This window comes from Scylla paramamosain, chromosome 8 (assembly GCF_035594125.1).
Source record: "Scylla paramamosain isolate STU-SP2022 chromosome 8, ASM3559412v1, whole genome shotgun sequence".
Classification (NCBI taxonomy): Eukaryota; Metazoa; Arthropoda; class Malacostraca; order Decapoda; family Portunidae; genus Scylla; species Scylla paramamosain.
The window spans coordinates 15,762,040-15,784,539 of NC_087158.1; the positions used below are offsets into that span (position 1 = coordinate 15,762,040).

At 40.1% G+C, this 22,500-nt stretch overlaps 1 long non-coding RNA gene across 1 annotated transcript; it reads right to left on the reverse strand.

The window, feature by feature from the left end:
- Nucleotides 1-15,633: 15,633 nt before the first annotated feature.
- Nucleotides 15,634-22,465, reverse strand: LOC135102591 (uncharacterized). Its single transcript, XR_010269695.1, has 4 exons — nucleotides 22,310-22,465; nucleotides 18,374-18,726; nucleotides 17,538-17,719; nucleotides 15,634-16,168 (listed from the first exon to the last, which is right to left on the reverse strand). It is a non-coding gene; the product is annotated as an uncharacterized LOC135102591 (long non-coding RNA).
- Between the last annotated feature and the right edge of the window lie 35 nt (nucleotides 22,466-22,500).

A 22,500-nucleotide genomic window follows, 5' to 3' on the forward strand; every position in this document is an offset into this window, starting at 1 on the left:
TACTGCTACTACTACTACTACTACTACTACTACTACTACTACTCGTACGTTTGTCACAATGAAAAATCATGAAAAGGGAAAATTATGAAGAAAGTATTTCATACATTCTCATTTTTCAATAATATTTCCTTCCTGCCAGCCATTGTTCGTTTTCGTTTTATGAATATCAAAGTTTTAGTTTTTGTTATTATTCGCGATTACATTATCTGAAGGAACAAAAAAAAAAAAAAAAGGAAACGTAAGAAATATAGCAAAGAATAAAACTAACAATTGGTAGAAATAAAGTAACTGATTGTAACATTAATATAAACAAAACGAAAAAAAAAAGAACAAAAAATGTAGTAAAAAAAAAAAAAAAAAGGAAATTAAGGGATAAAAACAGAGCAAGTTTCCTCCTCTATTCTCGTGAACATTTACAGACGGAAATAACTATAAATTTTTCACTTTTTTCTAACTCTAAACTTTTCTTTTATCTAGGCGTTGTTGTGCTAATTTTTGGCGCATAATTCTTTGTGCTGAAGGCTGACTGTTTGCTTCTGGTGTAAAATTTTCAGGTGTATGAACTCTGCTCGTGTTAATGTTTGGAAAAGTGAGGAGGAGGAGGAAGAGGAGGGGAAGGAGGAGGAGGGGGACGAGGAGGAGGAGGAGGAGGAGGAGGAGGAGGAGGAGGAGGAGGAGGAGAGGTGGGGAGGGGGAGGAGGAATACAAAGGAATACAAAGGAAAGAACAGACAGCAACAGCCCTACTGGGCTTAACGAGGCTGTCTGTGTCTGAGGAGGAGGAGGAGGAGGAGGAGGAGGAGGGCATGGAAGGAGGAGCAGGAAGAGAAAGGAGGACGAGAGGGAGAAGGAGGAGCAGGAAAAAGCAGGAGGACATGGATGAAGGAGGAGGAAGAGAAAGGAGGAGGAGAGGGAAAAGGACAGAGGAGGAAGAGGAGGAGGAGGAGAAGGAGGAGGAGGAGGAGGAGAGGGAGAAGGACAGATGAGGAGGAGAAAGGAGGAGGAGAAGGAGAAAGAGGAGGAGGAATAACACTTATATTAATAACAATAATAATAATAATAATAATAATAATAATAATAATAATAATAATAATAATAATAATAATAATGAGGAGGAGGAGGAAAAAAATAATTGTTAATCCATATGGTGGCAACACACACACACACACACACACACACACACACACACACACTGCCGTCTCAGGTCACTGTGTGTGTGTGTGTGTGTGTGTGTGTGTAGCATGATAGTATGTCATTCACCTACGTTCGTCTGCTGGTCACCCAGCCAGCCGCTCCTCTACGGAATGAGCTCAGAATTCATAGTGACTGAGTTTTGGGTAGGACTGAGACCACTCACACACCACACACCGGGACAGCGAGGCTTCAGTCCTTTGGGTTACATCCCGCCTCTACTTGCTGAACAGGGGTTACACATGAAGAGGCTCGCCCATTTATCTCGCCGCGCCCGGGACTCGAACCCGGCCCTTCTTGGTTGTGAACCGAGCGTGCTGACCACTACACTACGCGATGTGTGTGTGTGTATGTGTGTATGTGTGTGTGTGTGTGTGTGTGTGTGTGTCCTCCAGGCCATTTTTCATCCTTTGCTACCTCACTCACGCTAATCACAACATTCTTCTGTCACATTTTGCCGTGCAGTTTTTCGTTCCTAATGTTCTCCTTGGCAACCAGTGGGTATTTGCGGTGGGGGTGGTATTTCAACGGGGTGGAGGTGGTAATATTACGGGGGTACTGTTGTTACGGCTTTGTTATTGTTATGAGAACTGTTGTCAGTGTGAGTACATGGTTTGGTGTGCTGCTATTGTCTAGTGCTGTTATTGCCGGTCAACACAACACAACACAACTGACGTCATTTCTAAATACGTTCATGCAGTTTCTTAAGGTCATTAAGATGGAGCTGTTATATTGTTTGTTATTGTTATTGTTATAGTTGCTTGTTGTGGTGTTATTCTTATTATCTTATTATCTTATTACTAGTCAACGGATTTAAACTTTATTAAAGCCATTTCAAAGCACCTTCGCACAATTTTGCAAAATTTTAAATTAATATTAAAGTGCCGATGCAATCTTTAACACATTTTTTTTGATATATCACGATTTTTCACCCATTAGAAACTCGTTAGTGAAAGTACGTATCACTGTGATATTTCAGAGTGATTTGCACACCTCTTTTCAAACTTTACATTATTTTTCGTGGTCACAAAATATTGCAGCTTTTCGACAAAGTGAGAATATAATTTTTTGATCATTATCTTTTTTCTTTCGCACCTGTCTGTTTTAATCCTGACAATTATGTAAACATTAATATTTTTTGCAGCATTTATCTCCATGCATAACAAAGGATTACAGAACTGTGTGTGTGTGTGTGTGTGTGTGTGTGTGTGTGTGTGTGTGTGTGTGTGTGTGTGTGTGTGTGTGTGTGTGTGTGTGTGTGTGTGCAGATCGTCAATACAAATGATCTATGAAATAATTTTGTTGGCCTTCATATTTATGGATATATTTTTCGCGTCGATCTTTTTTTTTTTTTGTTGCTGGTGCTATTGTTGTTGTTGTTGTTGTTGTTGTTGTTGTAGTTGTTGCAATGTTGTTGGTGCTAGTGTAAATCCATTTATTAATTTGTTTTCTGCACAAGGGTTGGAGTGATAAAAGAGCCTGTTTGTTTATTTGTTTGTTTGTTTGTTTATTTGTTTGTTTGTCTGTCTGTCCCTGCCTTTGTGGGTCTTTGTCCGTCTGTCTGTCTCTCTCTCTCTCTCTCTCTCTCTCTCTCTCTCTCTCTCTCTCTCTCTCTCTCTCTCTCTCTCTCTCTCTCTCTCTCTCTCACCGCAACCAGCACAAAAACAAAGCCATTACTCCTCAATCTTTTAAATTTTTTTCTTTTATTTCCTGCACTCCCTCTCTCCACTCCTCCCCATCGTGTTCTGCTCTACTCTCATCAATGCATATTCTAGCAATTCATCACTGTACATTTGCTCTCCTTACCCTCGTTATTCGCTGACAATATTGCCATCACATCCCTTAATTCAATTGCTCTTCTTCTCAATGAATCTCTCTCTCTCTCTCTCTCTCTCTCTCTCTCTCTCTCTCTCTCTCTCTCTCTCTCTCTCTCTCTCTCTCTCTCTCCATGAGGCAACGCACCCGAACGGAGAAAGGAAGAGAAATGAAAGGAAGGGAAAGGAAAGGAGTACAAGAAGAGGAGGACGAAAATACACAGCGAGAATAACCGAGAAGGGAGAGAGAACAGGTGAGGGAAAGATAAGGAAGTGAAGAGAAAGTAGTACAAGAAGAGGAGCAAGAAAATACATTGACAGACTAACAAAAAAGGGGAAGAGAACTGGCGAGAGAGAGATAATACGTCACCAGCCGACTGCCCCGAGGCACACATAGGCTAAGGGTCAGGGCCAGCACGCCAGTCATCCCCTGAACGGCCCTACAGGAGTCCAGTGCCCCGCGTGGTGATGAGGCGCCGCGCGAACACAAACAGGCACTGCGCTAGTCTAGGGAGGGAGTGTTATTAACGGTGGAGGAAGAGAGAGGCGTGAGGATGCAGGAACGGATCAGTAAGTCTCTCTCTGTGGGTACCAGTGTGTCAGGAGGAAAGCAGTACCTGGTCTTGTTAGCGATGGAGGAAGAGAGAGAGAAGCGTGGGGATGTAGAGATGGAAGAAAAGAGGGTAAATATTATGATATTTGCCCGTTTCAAGATGGCGGACGAAAATATGTTTTTGTGGTAGATTTCGGTGTGTTTTGAATTGATCTGCTAACCGTTTCTTTCGCAAATCAGTTATTTTATCCTTCTCCTACCCCGGGTCTGTTGATTTGCGATAAAAATTAGCAACATTAATACAAACCACGTCCAAACCGACTAAAAAAAAAAAATTTTCGTCCTCACAGAAATACACGCACGATAATACGTGTCGTTGCTCACAATTGCTCACTTTGGTCACTCGCTGCGGAATGTTCCACTGGTCTTACGCCTCGGGAATGTTATGTGTTAGACTTAATTTCACCAAACCTAACTAAAACTAACTTAATCCAACCTAACTAAATCTAACCTAACTGAACCTTACCTAATCTAACCATGAGTTCGTAAAAAAAAAAAAAAAACTTTAATGTCCTGACGGGGTGGCATCTCATTCGTCTCACCTTCCTTTTCTAGCTTTCTTCTCGCAAGCTACAGTCACTAAGGCGCCTCACACACTTCACACTTGTGGTAGAAAACTGTGTTCACGCAAAAAAGTCCGGGAATCTTGAGTTAAGCGGGGAAATACCTTGATATATCCCGAAGAGAGCGGAGCGCAGACATGCAGCGAGGAAGCAACAAGCCTCTGTGTGGGCACCAGTGTGCGGCACGAGGACACCCACGCCAGGAAGAAAACCGTACTAGCATCGTTTGCAATGGAGGAAGAGAGAGAAGCGAGAATCAATTAACACCTCTAAAGACAATGTGCAGCAGGGAGGCAAGCCACGTCAGGAGGACAGCCACAGTGCCAGGGCCTGAGGGACGCTGACCACTGCACACTGCACGCCGAAACACTGCTGCCCACGGCCACTCTCGCCACAACACGCTCACCCACAGTCATTTGGGTCCCGTGTGCTGCAGTGTGCTCGTGTCGCCACTCAGGACTGGACTCCGCCAAGACTTTGAATGTGTGATCTCTTCCACCTGCTTCCTGCTGCCGAGTGGAGAAGTGGGATTGAGAGGGAGTCTTGGTCTGTTTCTATTCTGTTTTTCCACATGCAGTTTATTAGTTATCCTTGTGGTAATTCTCTCTCTCTCTCTCTCTCTCTCTCTCTCTCTCTCTCTCTCTCTCTCTCTCTCTCTCTCTCTCTCTCTCTCTCTCTCTCTTTCTGTACAAGTAGCGCACGGTGGTGGGGTGGAAAGAGGAGAAATTTGAGGAGGAGGAGGAGAAGGAGGAGGAGGAGGAGGAGGAGGAGGAGGAGGAGGAGGAGGAGGAGAAGGAATTGTATGAAGGTCAAAACTGGCTGGAAAAGATAAGCGAGAGTTTGAAGGATGAGAGAGAGAGAGAGAGAGAGAGAGAGAGAGAGAGAGAGAGAGAGAGAGAGAGAGAGAGAGAGAGAGAGAGAGAGAGAGAGAGAGAGAGCGGAGCAAGAAAAAAGAACTGACAAGAGAAAAGTGATGAAGTTGATAAAAGATAAATTAAGAGAGGGAAGGAAGGAAGCCAGGAAGAGAGAAAGAAAGAAAGGAAGGAAGGAAGGAAGGAAGGAAGGAAGGAAGGAAAGAGACAGCAGTTTGGTTTCGTCTCTACCCATCTCCCTTCAAGTGTTTATAAAGGTGAAAGGTCAGGTGACGAGAAGAGGCGGGTTGACCAAGGCACACACACCCACGCACACACACACACACACACACACACACACACACACACACACACACACACACACACACACACCTATCTCATTCTTCCTTCCTTTGTCCCTCTATCTCTTCTTCTCGCCACACCCAAAGTTCCCATCTTCTTCACACTTCCTCCTCACACTTCTGTTTCCCTCTCTCTCTTTCCCTTTTCTCCCTCCTCTCCTCTCTCTTTCGGAGGAAGATAAACACTCCAGCCTCTCTCTCTCTCTCTCTCTCTCTCTCTCTCTCTCTCTCTCTCTCTCTCTCTCTCTCTCTCTCTCTCTCTCTCTCTCTCTCTCTTCTCCTAAAACCCATTCTTTACTTGAGTCTTCACATATCTAAGTCTTCTCTCTTTCTCTCTTTTACCACTTTCTCTTCCTCCCTTCTACCTCTCCCTCCTCTCAGTTCCCTTCCACCCCACCACCCACTCCCCTGCTAACCCCAAGACTCTATCGCCTTCACAAAACATTCACAATTCACTTTTTTTTTATTTCGTTCTAAATTCTCTTCTTTCTCTCGTCCATTTTCGTCCCTTATTATCTTCTCTGCCTCCTTTTCCTTTATCCTCTCTCTGTCTTTTCCTTCCTTGCGTATTTTTCCTTCTGTCTCTTCCTTTCCTCAAATCTTTCGTCTTTAAAAGTCTTTGAAGGCTGCATTTTATCCTTTTCTCTCTCCGTCCCTCCGCCTGTCTTCTCCATAACCTCTTCTCACACTTACATTGTTTCCTCCCCCTCTCTTCCTTCTTACTCTTCCCTCTCCCGCTCTCCTAACATCCTCCATAACCCTTCCTCACGCCTCTCCCTCTCTTCCCTCCGTCACACTCTCCTCTCATTACTTTCCACACATCCACACTCTCATCTATTTCCTTCTGGCTTTCCGTTCCTTTCTTAACCCTTTCCACTTATCCTTCCTTCGCCCTTACTCTCACAATCCCTCTCTCACTCCTACTCAGCCCCTTGTACCTGTCACTCTCTTCCGCCCTAATGTGCCGTCCGTCCCCGCAGCGTCCAAGGATCTCGGGCCAAGGTGGAGGAAGATTAATGGTGGGGAGCCGGGCCAAACTTGCATGTCGGAACGTCTCAGTGGCTTATTTACGAGTCTCCTGTGGTGGTCGAGGCTCCGTATTGTTAAGCGTTCCGGTGTGTTGTCTCCATTACGTTTACCAGCCTCCAGTGCAAGATATTCAGGGTTTGCAAGGGTGTTTCTGTGCTTCGAGTGACGGTTTGGTAAGGATTCCACATTGTTAGTATTGAAAGACATCTAAGGGAACCGGTATAGTAATTCTTGTGGTCTTGGGTTGAAAAGTTATTTATTTATTTGTTTATTTATTTTTTTGCAAGGGCGTTTTTTAAGTTGAAGTGAAATTTTAGTGATCGTTCAACACCGTCAGCAGTGAAAAACGCTTATGACAGCCCGTAGGGTCATAATCTCTGTGGGTTTTGAAAACAATCTTGATGAGATTAGTAAGTGTTTGAAAAATACGAATGCTCAAAGATCATGGAGATGATTATACGGATTCTCATGGGTGTTTTCCTAATGACAGTGCTAGATCCATGTTAATATCACTAGAGCCACAAAAACAAGTCTGAAAACCACAATAACTTCTACCACAGTCTGTTAAAAGTAGTAGCGATAAGACGCCGACACGTTAAAGAATAAGGATAATTTGTTTCATGGTCTCTCTACCTTCCTGACAACTTAACATGAATATCACCTTCGTGGCGCAGTGACTCTGGTGCCTGGCTACGAATCCGCGGTCACTGGTTCGAATCCGGGTAGTTGTCGCACAGGTCAGCCAGGTGTTCATCCTTCCTTCCTGTCAGTCGATAAATGGGTAGCTGGGGAAACCTGGGCAAGGTGAACTATGGAGACCCGGATGTCCCAGTCTGCGTCCCGGAGTGAGGGATGTCATGCTCCATTCACAGAGGCCAATGAGACGGAGAAGCCATGAGCAGACAGCGACCGTATTCAGAGACACTTTGCTCTCTCACCACGACTGCTTTCAAAAGGATATTAAGATGATTAGCCGGGTTCTCAGGAATGTTTCTCCTGTTAATAATGTAGAAATCTTGTTAATCTGTCGCTAGAACACTCTTAAAAACCCTTGTAGCTTCAAACAGAGCTTAGTGAATGTAGTGCAGGTGCGGCACAGACGTGTTTCACAATATGGCGCTGCATCTTGTGCCCTGAACTTTACCTTTGCTTTATTTATTTTCATCATGGTACATTATACGTAAATTTTCTTTCGAGACTTTTTGATAGAGAGTTATTTTTGTCCTTCGTTTTTCCTCATTATTGAAATATTTTGCACTCGCTAATTATGTTTCTAAAATTTACATTCCTTTCCCGGAGATTTTCTATTTTTCACGTCGTGTATTTAATTATTTTCGGGTAAACTTTTTTCCTATGCTTGTATTTATAACCTCCCTCACCCCCCACCCCTTCTCAGCAGCCAGGCAGGGGGGGTCTTGCCTGCCTGTCCCTGTCATGCTCTTCACGCACCCACACACCACGCTGCTCCTTGTTGCCGCTTCATTTTGTTGCGTGTCTCTCTTGCACTGCATTTGTCTGTCTGTCTGTGTCTGTATGTCTTTCTATCTGCATTTCTGTCTTTGTGCCTGATGGTCTGTCTGTCTGTCTGTCTGTCTGCTTTCTTTCTGTCTACGTGTCTGTATTTCTGTCTCTTTCCGATTATCTGAGGTTATGTCTGTCTATTTCTTTGTTTCCGCCTGTCTGTTTACCTCTTACACCCTCCCTCTCTCTCTCTCTCTCTCTCTCTCTCTCTCTCTCTCTCTCTCTCTCTCTCTCTCTCTCTCTCTCTCTCTCTCTCTCTCACCACGCATTCCCCATACAAAGGCCCTCGCGTTACAAAACCAGCCCACGCGTTTGTAATTTCAATATTTTTCGTAATGAGGACATTGTTGGGTCGCGTGAAAAAAGGGCAGTCTCCATTTCAAATTATTTATATGTTTATTTATTTATTTTTTTTCATTTCAACACAGACATCATCCATCACTGATCATTCATTCATTCATTCATTCATTTATTCATTCACGTGTGGCAATACAAATGAGGTACAAATATTCTGCAACTATTCTCTCTCTCTCTCTCTCTCTCTCTCTCTCTCTCTCTCTCTCTCTCTCTCTCTCTCTCTCTCTCTCTCTCTCTCTCTCTCTCTCTCTCTCTCTCTCTCTCTCTCTCTCTCTCTCTCTCTCTCTCTCTCTCTCAATGCCCATTAAAAGACTGAGCGTAACATACAAATCTACCCTACAAATATCCTAATAGTTATGAGTGGTATCGATAGATGGCACTGATTTTCCCATAGTTGTCTCTGAATCTCAACATACTGTAGTGGTCAGCATGCTCGGCTCACATCTAAGAAACCCCGGATTCAACTCCTGATGGTGGCGAGGCTGATGGGCATGCTTGTTAATGTGCAGCCCCTGTTCACCTAGCAGCAAGGAGGTACGGGATGTTAGCCAAGGGGTTGTGGCATTGCTGTCCCAGTGAGTGGTGGGAGATCAGGCACGGGATAAGCTGTATGAAGTTTCGTAGGAGGTGGAGAGAGAAACAAGAAAGGCAAGACAAGAGAGAGAGACAAGAAAGAGACAAAAAAACACACACACACACACACACACACACACACATCCGGTTCAGTGAGTGCTATTGTGCATTTAAATGTATGTACACTCTCTCTCTCTCTCTCTCTCTCTCTCTCTCTCTCTCTCTCTCTCTCTCTCTCTCTCTCTCTCTCTCTCTCTCACCGCAGTTTTCTTCCCATTTTCCTTTATAAAGAAAACGGGCGGTCACAAAGGACAAACTACGCAATATTTTTCAAACTTGTTACTCTTCTGATGCAGTTTGGCGGTCAGTGTGTGTGTGTGTGTGTGTGTGTGTGTGTGTGTGTGTGTGTGTGTGTGTGTGTGTGTGTGTGTGTGTGTGTTGCGGTGGAGGAACAAAGAGGAACAAAGAGAAGGAAAGCAAACAAGAGAGGAAAAGATAAGAGAGAGAAGGAAAGTGATCAAAAGAGGAAAGAATAACAGAGAAGAGGAGGAGAGAGGAAGAAGAAAAAAGAACACAGAGGAGAGGAGAAACGGGACAAGATAAGAGGATACAAGAAGCGTGGTTTACAAAAGCGTTTGATAAAAGAGAGATAAGAGGAGGAGATTGGAAGAAATAGAGAGGAGGGAACAAAAACATAGCAGAAGGAAGGAAGGAAGGAAGGACGAGACAAGGGAGATAAAGAGAGAGACAGAGAGGAGGGAAGAGGGGTATAACAGACGAAATAAAAATGGAAACGAAGAAATGATGGAAAATAAAAAAATATGAATAAAATAAAGATATGAAGGGAAAGAAGACAATAGGATGGGAAAAGGTAGAAAAATAAATTTAGAGAGAGAGAGAGAAGGGGAGAGGAAAAATGACAGACTATATAAAAACTAAAGGAGGCAAAGGGAAAGAGGTGAAAAGAGGGAAGGAAGTCAAGAAGGGCGAGCGGAGAAAGATATGAGAGGTTGCCTACATAAAACCCAGCGAGTTATGGCGGACTTTTGAAGGAGAGACGGAAACTTAGGGGGCGAGGAAACTCTTACAATATGGGAGAGAGAGAGAGAGAGAGAGAGAGAGAGAGAGAGAGAGAGAGAGAGAGAGAGAGAGAGAGAGAGAGGTCTTTTAAAAGCAACCTTTCTTTCTCTCTCTCTCTCTCTCTCTCTCTCTGGCCCAAGTGAACAAAAGGTGGTGGCGGTGGCGTCGCTTTCAAGGGAAACTGAGGGAAAGCAAAGAAAATTAAACGGATCTGCATATCACTCTGTCCTGATGTAATGGAAGACGAGGAGGAGGAGGAGGAGGAGGAGGAGGAGGAGGAGGAGGAGGAGGAGGAGGAGGAGGAGGAAGAGGAGGAGGAGGACAAGGAAGGAAAGAATGAAAACGACGATTAAAAAGAACAAAAGAAAAAAAAAAGATGATTAAGAATGACGCCAAGGAAGAAAACTCGAGTGACCTTGAAGGATGTGCTGGGTAGGGACGCCAAGAGGAGAAGGAGGAGGAGGCGACGGCAGCTGTGGTAGTCCTTAACCCTTTTAACTGCTTCATGATTCTTTTTACTCATCAACAGGTTTTTAGACACTCATTCTTAAACTCGCTCAGGTATTTCTGTAGTAAAAAAGACTTTTCCTGCTTGATAATTTCTACTTTTATCCATAACTTTTTAGATGAAATGAATTCACTTAAATGTTTCTTTACAACGCGAAAGACAAAATCGATCTCTCGTTCTCTCTTTTGTCTCCGTTGTCTCTCTCTCTCTCTCTCTCTCTCTCTCTCTCTCTCTCTCTCTCTCTCTCTCACACACACACCGCAGTTTTCTTTCCATTTTCCCTTATAAAGAAAACGGGCGGTCACAAAGGACACACTACGCAATATTTTTCAAACTTGTTACTCTTCTGATGCAGTGCAGTGGAGGTTCATCGAAGGCAGTACAAGGGTCAGGATGCAGGACCTCTACACACAGACACTCCCTAACATCTTAGCGATCTCAGTGCTACATAACATTTTCATTTTTTAGTTACTTTACTTTCATTTATTTATTTTTTATTTTTTCTGAATAGTCATTTGCTTAATTAATGCGTGTTTCTAATGCATAAAATTGCAAATCAGAACGTCAAATTTTTTGTATTACTCTAAAGACTCTATTGGTGAGTAATAATAATAATAATAATAATAATAATAATAATAATAATAATAATAATAATAATACTAACAACAGCAGCAACACCAAGAACAACATCAACAACACCAACACCAATAATGATGATGATAGTAATAATAATAATAATAATAATAATAATAATAATAATAATAATAATAATAATAATAATAATATCATTGCTATTATCATTGTTAGTTACTTTTGTTATAATGGTTATTGATGTGAAAAAAAAAGAAGGGGGAGGGGGCAGAGGAGGAGGAAGAGGAAGAGGAGGAGGAGGAGGAGGAGGAGGAGGAAGAGGAGGAGGAGGAGGAGGAGGAGGAGGAGGAGGAGGAGGAGGAGGAGGATGGGAGAAGAAGGAAGGGGATGAGTATGAGGAGGAGGAAAAGGACACAAAGGACAAATAGAAAAAAGAACATAAGGAGAAAAAGATAGAGGAAGAGAAGAAAGGAGCACAGCGAGTGAGAAAATTAGAGAAGAAGGAAGAGAAAGGGAAGATGAACGCAAGTGCAAATACATTTACCTGTAAGCCAGTAACCGATAATTACACCCAACTAATTGGCTCAGGTATACCAAATGTATCTGCGAATGATGAAGAACAGGTGAGAGAGAGAGAGAGAGAGAGAGAGAGAGAGAGAGAGAGAGAGAGAGAGAGAGAGAGAGAGAGAGAGAGAGAGAGAGAGAGAGAGAGAGAGAGAGAGAGAGAGAAAACGAGAAAGTAACGTAAATATTTGAGTGTCCCATAAAATATCCAGGCAAACACGTTCAGTATATCGTAGTTTCACATTAAAGAGAGAAGCAGCCAACCAGCGAGCGAACCAGCCAGCCAGCCAACCAGCCACCCACTCCTACTCTCACTCCTTCCCTCACTCCCTGTTTACCCTGCCCTCGTCCTCCCCTGCGGCGCTCTTGGCTCACTGAATAGCACACTTGCCAGGGTAATGGGCTGTTCAGGGTTCGATCACCTCCGGGTAGTGGGAAACTGTTAGAGCAAAGTGTGTGTTTTTAAAGATCTGTATGCTCCTTTTCAGTGAGTAATTAGGATTTGTACCTGCAGGGAAGGCGCGTCCCGTGAAGGAAAACTTTGGAGTACTGTGATGGCGGTGATAAAAATAGAAGTGGTGGGTGGTGACAGTAATAGTAGCAGAAGCAGTATTGGTGATGATGGTAGCAGTAGTGGTGGTAGTAGTGGGTAGTAGTAGTAGTAGTAGTAGTAGAAATAATAATAATGATAATAATAATAATAATAATAATAATAATAATAATAATAATAATGATAATAATATTGCTACTCCTACTACTACTACTAATTAATAATAATAACAATAATGTACTCCGTTACACCACGAACACTATTACATTTCACATTTCTAATCCCACTGAAATCTGGACATGCTGCTGGTGGTGCTGCTGCAACAACAACAACAACAACAACAACAACAACAACAACAACAACAACAACAACAACTACCACCACCATCATTACTACTGTTATTATTACTATTACTCCTCTTCCCTCCTCCTACTACTCACACACACACACACACACACACACACACACACACACACACACACACACACACCTTTCCAATCAGCGCCTGAAGCAAACCCGAGATGGATTTCCGCCAGTATCTCACATCACTCTTCCATAGACACACAGAAAGTGCACCCATCACCCCCTCCCCCCGTCCCTCCACCTCTCTCTCTCTCTCTCTCTCTCTCTCTCTCTCTCTCTCTCTCTCTCATACGCAACAGGTATCAGCACACCCCACGTCCGGCACACCTGAGTCACTTTGCTTAATTACCACCAGGTGAGGAGGAGGCAAAGTGGAAGTGTTTCGAGAATTGCTGGAGCAGAGACGCTTATTATCAAGGGTAGTCTTCTCCTCCTCCTCCTCCTCCTCCTCCTCCCCGCTTCACGTAATTATTAGGAACTCGCTTCGTAATTACCTGGTGCCCCCGCCTTTTTTTTTTTTTTTTTTTTTTTTTATCTTAGGGAACGTTTAGGGAAGTGTTTTCTCTCTTGGTCTGAGTCTGATTGGGAGTAAAAGGTTTCGGGTCTGCTTTTTAATTTTTTTTTTACTGTTTCTTTAAATATACGTAAAGGAAGAACTACTACTATTACTGCTGTTTCTACTACTACTACTACTACTACTACTACTACTACTAACACCACTACTTTTACGAATTCCTCTCTCTTAGTTTGCTATCTCCAAAAATGTAATATGCTCCAGTAAAGATTCATTAATGTAAAATAACTTTATCATCCTTCTTTGTTCTCCCTTACATTTTATTAACTCTCCTTGTGCGTTAAACTAATGAATTATAACTATTTCCTCCTTACCTCTCTCTCTCTCTCTCTCTCTCTCTCTCTCTCTCTCTCCAAGCTTATCTCTATACTGTCAGGTAAGCGTTTCCCAGCCACTAATACTTAGCAGCGCCTCATGGCCCACACAACAGCGGCAGCCAGCTTGTGTTTCGCTTCTGGGCACGTGAATTACTTGGGCGGGAGCAAGAGAACGTGGCGAGGGCATTAACATTAGCACCTGTCATCATATCACTGCTTGTTTTTCAGCCTTACTTTTGTCTGTTTTAGTGTGCGAATGTTCAACGGCGAGGGAAGGAGAGAGGGAAGAAGAAAAGCTTGAGAGGAAAGGACAGAGGATTGAGGGATGTAAGGAAGGGGAAGGGAAGGAGAGAGGAAAGAAAGATCGTTGGGAGAAATTGATTGAGAAGGAAAGGAGAGAAGGAAAAAAAGGGATAAATGGCCGGGTTTGACTGAAAGGGAAGGAGGGAGGGAAAAAGAAAATATGGGAGGGAGAGGGAAGAAGAGAGGAAAGATGAAAAAGAAGGAAGGGTTGGACTAAGAGGGAAAGTGAGAGAAAATAAAAAAAAGTAGAAAGAAGGGAGAGGGAGGGAGGGAGAAAAAATGATAAATAGGAGGGCTTGACGAAAGGAGCTAAGAAAGAACGATTGAAAGAGAGGGAGAGGGAAGGAGGTTGGAAAGCGAGAAAATCTGCACACAAAACCAAAGTTAGTCGTGCTGACTAACTTTTCTTAGTAAAACCCATGGGGTCTAGAACGAGTGGCAGCATTAGTCACAGTGACTAACATAATGTTAGTCAATTTGTGACTAACTGAGCACTCAACCTGAGTATGGTCTTACTCAAATATATCTGACTAATGCCTTCGTACTGTTCATTGCTTCTTCTAACCACATTAGTAAAGTGGATCATAGGTTAGTCAATTAAATGACTAATTAGTTAGTCTTTCTTAGGCAGATGATGAATCATTAGTACCTTTAATACTAGCAGCTAGCTACTGCTGTCTCAAGGTTAGGGAAAGAATAGGTAATAAATTCAATATATTCATATACAATTAAATGTTCCCTCCATTTCATTGCATTAAATAAATAAATAAATAAATAAATAAACACTATAATTTTTATCATCTATAGTATAATATGCTTTTCACTTGAACATTTAACAGAAAGCTCCCCTCAAAACTGTAATGATATATAAAATAGATGTAAAAAATAAACTCCATTAGTAACACTTCATTCTAGCATGAGAAAAAAAAAAAGCAACACAAAAACAACCTGTTTTGACAAGCCATTAAGTAAATAATACACATTTGTGAGTATTAATCACTAAAACTTGCAATGTGGAAAAGAAAGTAAGCATTTCTTAAGATATGAATATTAAACCTTCCTCCCATTCATAAACTAAAGGAAAAAATATGTAAGTAAAGTTAACATAAATTAAATGTAAGGAGTTACAGACCCTGTAAAGAATAATTAATTAGTCCACTGCTAATCATTATATCACAGTACTTTTAAGAAACTTAGGGAAACAACCAGTGCAAAAATAGACATTTAACCTTATTTGTACAAGCTTTTAACCCAGATCATATCCATATGTCACCATTAATCCTTTAAAGCCACACAAAAAAAGAAAATGAGTATTTCTATGGGATATACTAACTAAACAAATCTACAGAAATGCTCAGAACAGTAATAAAGAAGCTTCACGTATCACTTGCAATAACATAGAGAAATAAAAAAAAAAAAGGTAAAAAATGCATTAAAAAAAATAATAAAAATATATGCATCATATGGTACATGAAGAATACTTCCCAATTTGGAGAGAGAGAGAGAGAGAGAGAGAGAGAGAGAGAGAGAGAGAGAGAGAGAGAGAGAGAGAGAGAGAGAGAGAGAGAGAGAGAGAGAGAGAGAGAGAGAGAGAGAGAGTGTACTCTCCATTCAATATATATATATATATATATATATATATATATATATATATATATATATATATATATATATATATATATATATATATATATATATATATATATATATATATATATATATATATATATATATAACATAAGATAACAATTCAGTAAGATTTCATGAATACTGGGTTGGGGGGAAGGGGAAGTACAAGTATTTCCTTTTCCTTTTAGAAACTTATTAACATAATGTTATGTATTTATTTCACTGATTAATCTTTAACTAGTAATTGACTAGTGTGTGTGTGTGTGTGTGTGTGTGTGTGTGTGTGTGTGTGTGTGTGTGTGTGTGTGTGTGTGTGTGTGTGTGTGTGTGTGTGACAGAGAGAGAGAGAGAGAGAGAGAGAGAGAGAGAGAGAGAGAGAGAGAGAGAGAGAGAGAGAGAGAGAGAGAGAGAGAGAGAGAGAGAGAGAGAGAGAGAGAGAGAGAGAGAGAGAGAGAGAGAGAGAGAGAGAGAGAGAGAGAGAGAGAGAGAGAGAGAGAGAGAGAGAGGCATTATGTGTGGAGTTGAATATATTTGGAAGCAGATTTATGCATTTTTGTAGCTCAATTCTGTCTTTACTTCATTGAGTTTTACAAGTAGAGATCTTGTTTTTGAAGTGTTACCTTTGTCATACTTGATACCTAAGAGATGGGATGTTGTGAAATGGAGGAAATGTTCACAATTTTTTGGGTGTTCAATATTAAACACTAAGCCCTGCTATCAATGAGACTACAGCCATAGAAATACATGTTGGTTCAGCTACAGGTGCACCATCAAATACACACTAGACTGCCCTGTTCTTAGTTCTTCTTCTGGTACCTTAAGGAAGAAATAATAGTGTAAACATTAATAACATTTTGACATTAAAATAAAATTTATATGTAGATGTATATCTTAAGGTGATAATATATTCAGAAATTTCAATATATACACACCACTCTAAAATCAAAGGTACTGAAATTTAACATTAGTAAAAATGGAGTCTTTCCTTTCTCCAAGCAGGTGAAGTAACCCCAATATAAGTAAGCAAGCATCTGGTGCAAATACATAAATATATAAATAAATATGATAATAAGTAAATCAAATAAACAAAAGAAAATTAACTGTGTAAGGAAAAAGTGAAGATATGGTCACATCCAATAGGACAGTCCACTAATTTGAGTACCAATCTTTTAAAAGTCTCCTGTAATTATTGCTTTATCACATAAGAATTAACAAAAATAAAGCTCCTCGATGGTTCTACTAATTATACGAATGACAAGCATTTTGATTGAATGCTCAGAACGACCAGTATACTAATGATTTTTGTCCTTTGTGTCACAGCAGCAAATCTTTTGTATGAGTATGCGGTTATGTTTTTTTACTTGAGACACTATTTGGGTAATATCATAATGCAATAATGCTTTGTCTAGCAAGTCCTCATAAGAATATGATGAGTACTGATCGAAAAAAAAAAAAGAAAGAAAGAAAGAAAACCCCAGCCGAACCTACATGCCCCGACCTAACGCACTGATGTTCCGAACTCCCGATTCTTCTCATCATATCCTCCAAAACAGTGCGAGAAGTCCTGAACTTCATCACAACCATGGAAGAAACCTTTATCAGACTGTTTGCACTTGCGCTAGTGCCGGCAAAGGTGACTCCAAGAATTCTATCTCCACACGAATTAGTGACCTGTCTTATTGGACTGCAAGGGAAGAGGATGCAGCTAACATTTCTAAAAAGATTGATAATATTTACATTTTAAATTTCAAATTGGACAGCCTATTGGGTTTATTTACACTAGAAATAATGTCTTTCCTTACGAGAGAGAGAGAGAGAGAGAGAGAGAGAGAGAGAGAGAGAGAGAGAGAGAGAGAGAGAGAGAGAGAGAGAGAGAGAGAGATGCTTTACACCTATTAAAATCTTTAACATCACTTATGCTGCAAACAATTATTTAGCCATAGCACTCAGCCAAAAATTTGATAGAAGAGCAGGAATTCAACAATTAAATTAGTATCTTTATAGAAATTGGTGCAAGCATTACAGTTAGATAGGTCATGCTTAATACAATGTTTGGTTTTTGCATGCAGCATAGTTTCATGAATACTAGGCTTATAAAAGTGAAAGATGCATTGCTAATGATGAAAAGATACATATATTAAATTGCTACCAGCTACTGAAATGAACAAATTGAACTAGACATTACTCGCATTGACTTTCATCGTGGTCATAGAGTTCAAGTATGGTTTCCATATACAGAGGAACTGCTTTTCTTTTTTTGAGAATGGCAATTATTGGGAGCCTATATTTCTCCAGCCCTTTCAAAACTGCTACTCTTGGGTCTGGTTCATCCGCTTGTGGTTCTAATCTCAGGAACTCCTTGATTATCTGTAAAGATATAAGCATCAAATAATTATAAGTGAAGGTTACAGAGATGAGCACCTGCAATAACTGTACTTAGTTATGAGTGCTTATCTCCCGTCACTGAGGCCTTTGAGCCTGAGAGGGAGAATGGAAGTACCAGTAGTTAAATATCAATTACCTACTATAAAATATAAATAGCTATATACATTATAGCCCTACAAATAAAGTTGACAATTAGTAACAATATGTAGCAAAATCCATAAAGTGTACATATATACACACTTATGCCATCAAAAGTCTGAATCCACAGGTACAAGTTCAGGATTTCTGCTACAAGAATGTTCCCATTGATTATTTTTTTGTCTCTCAGAGAGTGTCAACTGCATGAGGCGTTCAACCTGAGGAAAATCATTAAAGTAAAATTAGTTTTCATAAGTTGACTGTCCCGCCAGCCTCCCTCTCTCCCTCATATATATATATATATATATATATATATATATATATATATATATATATATATATATATATATATATATATATATACAAGCATAATTTTTCAGTGGCTATCCACCAGTACCACTGAAATTGCTTACATAAGAGCAGGTATTTTTAAACAACACCAGTAAAGAAGTCTCTGAAATATAAAAAGGATAAATCAAGCGTACAAATATCACATACCTTATCTAACTCGGGATCTTTCTTCATCCAATGTAGAGCAAGCCACTGTCTATGTCTCTCTAATGACTCATCATCTTCTGAATGGGGCCTTGGTGGAAGGTAAGCCTTTACTCCATACATCAGTGGACACGTAGTCTCTTTTGGCGCTATGCAAGGGATCTTCTTTTTTCCTTGACGTCACCTCAGTCACTGAGGAATCCTGCCTCTTTCTTGAATTCTGAAACTTGCGCTGGATGCACAATTTCCATTGCAGCTGCAATTCATGCTCCTCGAGATCACTGTTTCTCAGGATGGCAGGAAATTATGTCAAAACAGCATTTGCCATATTCATATACTGTTCTGATGTTGGATAGCTGAAATATGATAATGATAATAATAATAACAATAATCATAATAATAATAATAATAATAATAATAATAATATATTATTAATAATAATGTCATAATATGATATGTAATAATATGATATGTAATAATGATGATAACAATAATAATGATAATATTAATCTAGCTAACTATATAGATGGCTTAACTCCTTTTATTATATTATTATTATTATTATTATTATTATTATTATTGTTGTTATTATTATTGTTGTTCTTCTTCTTAACAATCACCTAATTGTGCTTTTGTCCCAGTGAAATTGGCAGATAGTGGGTACACTATCTGAATAGTACACTCAAAGGTGGGTTTCACACCTATCAGTGCCGTATTAGTATCGTATAGTGTCAGTGATATCCATGTCGCTTTCGTGACGTCTATGCACACATATCCTTTCAGACGTGGAGTTGGCTATGATTGTCATAATTCTTGATGAAGAGCAAGATGCTTGCTTAACAAAAAATAAAGAAAAGAAAAGTGGGTACATGAAACGTGGAAGAAAAAGAGAAACTGAAGGAGATTTTGCTACTCTGTATGAGGAATTAATTAATGATGAAACAAATATTTTCCAGTGCTTAAGAATGTCCAAAAACTGTTTGATGACATTGCTCAGTGATGTGTGGTGTGGTGTGGTATGGTGTGGTGTGTTATGATGTGGTGTTGGTGTGATGTGGTGTGTTGTGGTAAATATAATGTACAATGTGATTAATTACATCAATTAAAAAGAGTATTTATCACCATTTCAATTTCTTCTATTTTATTTCAAACACTTGTCCGACATCCGTGAAAATTTTTAAAATACCAGTGACGACAATATTCCATTTCACGGAACGGAGATGTAACAATCACTTCAGTCAAAACACGGTACTTCGCCAGACGTGTGTAAATGCTTCCGCTGAATTCCAAAATGATTTTTTTTTTTTACTGACACTGAAGCACTGAACAGCACGGAATGAATACGGCACTGATGTGTGTGAAGCGACCTTAACCCGTATCCTTCTGGAGGCGTATTCCCGAAGTCTGGTAATGTTTCGGCCCATTTACTCTTGTAGCGGTTAGGTTAGGTTAGATTAAGTTACGTATAGGTAATTTTGTGAGAGAATCTCAATGAGACTATTTTAGAGAGAATCCTACAGTTAGTTTTGGAGCTACAGCCTAGTGTCCATACAGGCTGGCGGACAACTCCTTCCAGACTTCAGGAATATGCATTCTGGCCCTTCACAAGAACTGACATCAGATCCCAGTATGAACACAGGCGGTGCATCCCATGTTCTTTTGTCCCTCTTCTCATTGCCTTCCTATTGAGTGTTATATATATATATATATATATATATATATATATATATATATATATATATATATATATATATATATATATATATATATATATATAACACTCAACATCCCTACATGCAACAAAACTTACCAAAACACACTCAAAATACACTCAAAACATCCAAAACACAACCAAAACACATCACACCCCAAAATACCCACTACACTCACCTAAACACAACCAAATATTGAAAAATTCACTCAAAACACCCCGTAACATCTAAAAATATCCAAATAACCCACCCCAACCACGCTAAATTTATCCAAAACACACTCAAAGCACCCCAATATACCTAAAACTCATCCAAACACACTCAAAAGATTTAAAACACCCAAGATACACTACAACACCCCAAAACTCATCAAACACACCCAAAACACATCAAAACATCCAAAACACACTTCAAGCACCACTCAACACCATAAACACGCCACAAAACATACCCTTAAAGACCCAAAACTACTTGCACACAATCAAATACACCTCAAAAGACCCGACACACACACCCAAACTCACCGAAACACTTAAAACAGAAAATAAACCCAAAACAAACTCACTACACCTCAATATACCCCCAAACACACCCATAACACACAAAAACATCCCACAATATACTCAAAACACCCCACACGACTCAAACCACTTACAATATAACTAAAAACATCCTAAACCACATTTAAAACACCCAAAACACAATGATAACAGCAAATATACACCCAAAACACACCTAAACACCACCAAAACACACTCTAAACACCCCACAATATTCCTACATACATCCTAAACATGTAAAACACCCAAAACGCACCAAATATTACAAAAAACTGCAGCGCAGCAAGGGAAACTAAGCTAAATATTGTTTACCTGTTTTGCCTCCTCCTCCATTTCTTTTTATTTCCTCCATTTATCCTCCTCCATTTCCTTCTTCTCTTTCATTTCTCTTATTTTCTTCCTTCTACTACAACTATCTACACGCCTGACTTTAGAAAACAGCTGGAAACACTTGGAAAACACTGGAAATTACGGTAAATATTGAGGAGACACTGGAGCAGACCGAGTCCCGAATCCTTGATGACGTCACAGGCGAGGTGCCGGCGCCCCGCTGCCATACGTACGTAACGTATTTCGTTTTGAAATTGACCCATAGAAAAAATGAAGCTAGGTTCGAATGCATTATATATTCTGACTTGACAATTACTTTAATTAATATTCACAATATCAAAACACCTCCAGTCTCAGTAGTTATAAAGAAATATTATGTGAAATATGGAAAAAGTGTTGGAAATTTTGACACCATTAAAAACACTGAAAAGTCCACCTATTCCACTTTACACTGGTAAAAAAAAACATTTTAAAAAATCTGAACTATTTTTTAAAATAATGCACACTTAGTTACAAGCTACAATAAAAAATAAATGAAGTTAAAAAATGACAAAATCACCACTTTCAACGGGACAATAAGCCTATTCAAATTCCACATACTTAACTCAACAGGAACGCAACATACTTTAAAAATCATAAACGATTTTTTGAAGCAATAAAATCTTCATTAAAGCCTCAAATAAAAAAGATAAAAACCAGGCTGGGTAAAATTTCACCGTACCAACTGCCCCTTATTTACATAAAAACAACACCAAATTCAGCACATTTACTTAACTGAAGCAAGAAAAACACTTCAAAAGCAACGAAATATTTTTAGAAACCATAAAATCTTACTATACAAGCCAAATAAATTAATTCAGAAAAATTAAAAAAAAATATTGGAACCAACAAAGCCGGAACAGGTGCCAATCCATCATGGCGGCCCTCGGCGGCGACCTCAGTGGGGGAGCCGGCGGCCATGTTGCCTTATTTATTCTTATATAACACCAAAACCAGGCAATGACGGATATATCTGACCAGCGGATAAGAAGGCTAGACATGTGGATCCATCTTGTGATATGTTAGGCTTACAATAAGTGAGAGACGAGGCAAATAATGACTAATAACACAGCTGAGGACTTGTTTACATATTAGCGAACATTAAATATTTGAATAAATTTCCAACTCTTTCCAGACTCAGACGTAAACAAAACCTAAATATAAATAATTAACCCCTAAAAAAACTAAATAACGATTAATGAGTCCTAAATAAACGAATACAAGACGCTACAGGGAGGATTAGGGTGTTGTGAAGGCAGTAAGGCTGACTGAGGAGAGACTGGCCCCGCTGGACTCACCTTACGTACTCGTGCCTCTCTGGTGATGCTTGACGGTGCTTGGTGCAGGAAGAAGGTGTCGGGAAGACGGAAACACTGGTTAATAGAGCGTGTAGGGCAAGATTGACCAGTGCTGACCAAAACACTGCAGCCAGCCAGCCGCTCGCCGTGGTAACTCCCCAGGCGCCACCTGTCACTGATCCAACACACAC